Source organism: Neophocaena asiaeorientalis, unplaced genomic scaffold (assembly GCF_003031525.2).
Source record: "Neophocaena asiaeorientalis asiaeorientalis breed wild unplaced genomic scaffold, Neophocaena_asiaeorientalis_V1.1 scaffold369, whole genome shotgun sequence".
Taxonomy (NCBI): domain Eukaryota; kingdom Metazoa; phylum Chordata; class Mammalia; order Artiodactyla; family Phocoenidae; genus Neophocaena; species Neophocaena asiaeorientalis.
The window spans coordinates 1,617,133-1,622,397 of record NW_020175321.1 but is presented as its reverse complement, the minus strand read 5'-3'; positions in this window follow the sequence as shown (position 1 = coordinate 1,622,397).

Genomic DNA, 5,265 nt, shown 5'->3' with positions numbered 1-5,265 from the left:
CCCCCCCCCCCCCCATTTCTCAGACTTTCTCCCTCCTCCTGCCCTCGTACATCCCAGTTTTATTTTGACGGTTTCTTTGTGTTTCTCTTTTTCCCATTGTCCCTCCCTCTGGCTGTGAATACCATGATCAAATGATGATGATTCATTTCTCTTTTTTTTCTCCGTGAGACCCTGATAACCCTAACCACGAACCTCAGTAAACACTCTTCACCCTGCCACGTCTTTCCTTCCAGCAGCCCGTTGCCTTTATACGCCAGGATGTAGGCTGTTCCTCCCAAGGCTATTTTCTCCTTGGAGATAACGCTAACCCCTAATAGTCCTTAAAAAGGAGATCAGCTCAGTGCTTCGTGACCACCTAGAGGGATGGGATAGGGAGGGTGGGAGGGAGGCTCCAGAGGGAGGGGATATGGGGATGTGTGTATACATATAGCTGATTCACTTCGTTATACAGCAGAAACTAACACAACATTGTAAAGCAATTATACTCCAATAAACGTGTAGGAAAATGAAAAAAAAGAAATGGCAAGCCTACCGGGGGAAAAAAAAAAAAAAAAGGAGTGGGACAGAGGAAAGCAACACCTTAAGATAAGACACTTGCATTCAAGTTACTCCAAATAGGAAACTGGTGACATTTTTAAAATGTAGGTATAGAATCCAAAACAATATACTCCCTACCACTGGGCCTGGCAAGTCTTGTCAAAGGGAATGTTCCCTGCTAATGTCTAGAGAAGCTGATGGATAGGATGAGAGGTGGGATCTATCTGGAAAATCAAAATAAATTGCAAGCATGAAAAGTACATCCTGCTATTCTTTTTAAAATGTGGAGCCAGAAAGGCTCATTATTTGTTTTTGGTTTGTTTACTCTTATTATGAAAATTTTCAAGCGCGCACAAAAGTCTGGAGAGCACAAGATACCTCACCCCCTTCCACGTATTCATCACCTTGCTTCAACAATCATCTGTCTTCTCCTACCACGGCACTACCACTCCCATTTTTTCATCTGGAATGTATTTTGAGACAAATTGCAAACACCACATCATTTCCTGCTCCCCAAATACCTCTGTTTACACATCAAAGAAAAAGAAGAAAAAAGATACTTCCTTACAAGCCCCCAATGCCATCATCACACCTAATAAAAACCACCAGTTCTAATACTGGCTCTGAGAGGTGTGACTTTTAGCCCAATGCCACGAGGTTACTGAGTGACAGTTGCAAACCCAGGAAGCACAGACTGCAAAGCCCACACCCTTAACCAAGGCACCAAGATGGGGGGTTGTGGGGAAGGTGCTGGGTAGACCAAGTAAAAATGTCTGGGAAACCCTGCCTTTTCTAGAAGTCTAAATGAACTAGAACTTGAACTCTTTCCTTCCTTCATTATAATTGCCTTCTGAAATTGTTCCCAGGCCTTTAGTAAAGAAATGTACCTAAATTTGTACAGGCTGGTGTGCTAATCGTGGGGATGCTGAAGGGATTAGGGGGTAAAGGAGAACAAGGGTCCCTACTGCTGCCCGCCGTGATTTTGGACGCATGCAGCAGTGAGCGAGCAGCGGCTTGAAGCGAGACCTTAGTTCCCTGGCCAGGGGATTGAACCCTGGTCGCCTGGGTGGAAACCAGGAATCCTAAGCGCTAGACCACGGGGGCCAGCGGCTAGAATTTAGACCCCCAGTCCTTGTCTACCTTGAAAGGAAGGATCTGACAAGGAGACGGAAGGTATAGAGGAAAGTAAAGCGTTTATTAGAAAAGCAGAGTACGTGCGGAAAGACGCACGGGCGAACTCAGCGAGTCAGGAGAGTCATACCTTTGGGAAGTTTAAATCCTTTCTAAGGGGTCAGTCTTCTGGGTCTTTGCCTTCTTGGCTAATCGTCTTGCTTTGACCCCATGGCTACTTTGTCCTGGGACCCTCCCCTAGGTGAGCATGCACCCCTCAGTCAAGATGGATTTCATCGCACAGGCGTCTGGCATGGGCAAAGGCAACACTTATTATGGTCTGGCACCCCTGCCTTTTTGACCCCATGAGGCCATTAGGGCATGGGTAGTGTCTCCCTTGCCTCAAGGACGGGAAATGTGTGATCTCTTGATCTCTTAAAAGGCTTTAGCCCCTCTCTCGTCCTGCCGTAAAAGTGTCCAATGTCCAGTTATCTACCCTATTCCTGTTGTTGTTTCTTATATCAAAGTGCAGATCTTTAAATGCAGACGGGAGCCTGGTCATAAATACGTAGCCAGGAGCCCATTTGTCTCTTGTCTCAGGAAATGTAAATAAGAGGCTGGTAGTGAACGGTAGGCCTGCGGCCCATCTTCTTCTCACCCCAGGAGGTGTGAACTGGAGGCCGGTTGTAAATGTCTAGTCTGGAGCCCATCTATCTCCGGCCTCTGCAGGAGCGGCAGGGAAGACCCCTGATGCTAGTGGAGCATCATGGAAAGGACAAAGTGAAGATGGAGATTAAGCCTGAACCTGCCCAGAGGACAGGTGTCACTCAGAGCTGATGCTCAGTTGGTACACATCATTTCACTCACGCAAATGTTGGTGCGTGGCCTTTGTCTAGAGCCTGCTTCCTGTCCCCTTGCTGCCTTGAGCCCTTCCCAAGATCCCTACTGTGGCCTGGGGAGCCGACTGATGAAGGGTTAAGGCCTAGCTCAGCAGGGGTCCTCTGGCCAGCTTCTGATTGGTTCATTGTCTGTGCTGCCAAACATTTGAATATCGTCTTTAGTGAGATAGCTATTTCATAGGAAATAGGAACTGAAAGATTAAATTAAAAGTAGATATAAAGTTCCTAATCAGTGCAAGACATAATAAGCAGTCAGCATATCCTAATTTTCTTCTCTCATTCTCCTTTATTTAAAAATATTTATTTATTTATTTGGTTGCACTGGGTCTTAGTTGCAGCAGGCAGGCTCTTTAGTTGCGGCTCGAGGGCTCCTTAGTTGTGGCACATGAACTCTTAGTTGCGGCATGCATGTGGGATCTAGTTCCCTGACCAGAGATCAAACCCGGGCCCCCTGCCTTGGGAGAATGGAGTCTTAACCACTGTGCCACCAGGGAAGTCCCCTTTTCCCTCATTCTTTGATCTGTACTTTTTGTAAGAGCAGGACTTCAGTTTGACACATTTTTCTATCTTCAAGTTTCTCTCTTCTATTCCCTAATTTCACTCTTCTGCCTTTCGTTTCATGCTAAAGCTCATGCCTGCTACTCCATTTCTAAGTAAATATTAGCCCCCTTTGACTTTGGATCTCAGGAAAGTTCTTAGTTCCCTATTTTCAGTGGCGTCGTGACAGGTCCCCATTTTTCCTTCCCACTCTTCCCTATTTATACTTCTCACACTTTTGGCAGACTTGCCACGGAACGCTTAAAATTTGCAAAGAGAAATACCGTGCTCAGGGAATTCATATGAGCATTTTCTCCAGTAATCATCAATGTGCTTTCTTTCTGATCCCTCCTGAACTGTCGTGCTAGAGCAGCGAAAGCTTCCAGCAGCAACCGGAGTCATCTTTGTTCGCTACCGCAGGAGAGGAGGCTTTCCATTTTTATATGGATCATATGCTTGAAATGAAGGCTACGTATATAGTCTGACACTCTTTCATTCCAAGAGGGAGGCAGGCATGGGCTGGGGCAGGGGCGGGGGTGGAACCGGCATCACGCTCCAGGCCTCCAACCAACTTGGCAAGCTCGCAGTGAGCTCACAGGACCATTTCAACATCTTCTGTATTTGATTGATATCCCACTACGTTCCAGAGTAGATTTGAGGTGGTTTGGTTCGAATCTTAGAATTTCCCATTCTAACTAAGAGACAGATTAATCCTAAGGTATCCCAAATTTAGCCTCATCTCCCTAATCAATTAGTACCCATGTTTGGGTATGGTAGTACTGGAGTATTCTTCCAAGTGTATTTTATAACAGACCCAACTAATAAAAGTGGTAAGGATAACTGTTTTTCTTTTTTTAACATTATAGGGAAAAACATGAAAGACTTTGAAATAAACGTGAAAGAATATAGTCTTCAAAGGAAACACAGGTGTTTTCTAGCACACACTTCTGGGCCGATTCTGTGGGAGTGTTGTGTGCCTTTCTTGTCTTTGAGCTACGGACAGTCCTGTAAACTGTAGATAATTGATATCAATGCAAATTATTCTTATCTGTAGCTATACAAATGAATTCTGTCCATGGGAAGCACACTTGACCCCCTCTTTCCTTTGGAGGAATCCAGTTTTGCATCTATTTGCATCTATAAAAGCAAATTCTTTTAAGCATTCTTGTTTGTTTATGTGTCTACTCTTTGGATTCTCCCTTGGAGTGGTGGTAATGTCTTACTGACTTCCTTGTTAATTAATGAATTAAATAAAATCTTTACAAGTGTTCATTTTATATTTGTATGAAAGTCATAATTTTACCTTCAAAAAAATTTTCCCCTAGCAGCATTTCAGATAATAAGCTGTGATAGGATTCTAGTAAATGAAAGTGCAGAGAAATCAAATCAGGGTGAATTTTAGAATTAACTTCTGTGTGGCCAGCACTACGCCAGAGGTGGGGAACGAATGAGGCTCCAGACCTGGCATCTGGCCCTGGGAAGCTGTGACCTGCTTTGTCATTGTCATGCATGACCGATGATGTGACTTTCCCATCAGTGTTCCTCCAGGCTCAGTTAACCTTCCTCTTCCGTGCTACCCTCTCCTGTAGTGATCTTAACTATGCCTTTGGTTTCAGCTCCCACCCACAAGGCAGCTCCTCTCCCATTGTCTCCCCGCTATCCACTTCTTTCTTCCCCACCATGGCCAAGTAACGGACCACCTACCTGTGCTATTTCACGGTGATGTCCCACCGGTGCCTCAGACTCAGCACGTTCAACCCTTGATTCATCATCTTTTCGGAAAGACCTGCTTATCCTCCCTCATTTTGTTTCTTGATAAATGGCTTCACCAGATGCCAGCTGCATAGGCCAGACACCCAGGAATCATTCACACAACTGAGCCATGACCTCAAACAGATGCTCAGCCCTGACTGTAGACTCCCCTCTCTCTCCAGTGGTTTGCTTCCTTTCTAATGGAAATGATCATTCCCCACCTAGGGCTTTGCCTCAACGCCTAACCCCGCCCCTTCTGAACAACACCCCCTCACTCTCAGCTCATGCCTAGTGTCCACTTGGAGAAAATAAAAGCAAATTAGCCAGGAATTCCCTCATCCTCACCATCAGATAAAATCTAGAGCGGCATCTGTACCCATTTTAATCCGTTTTTTAACATTTATTCAACAAATATTTATTAAGCACCCAC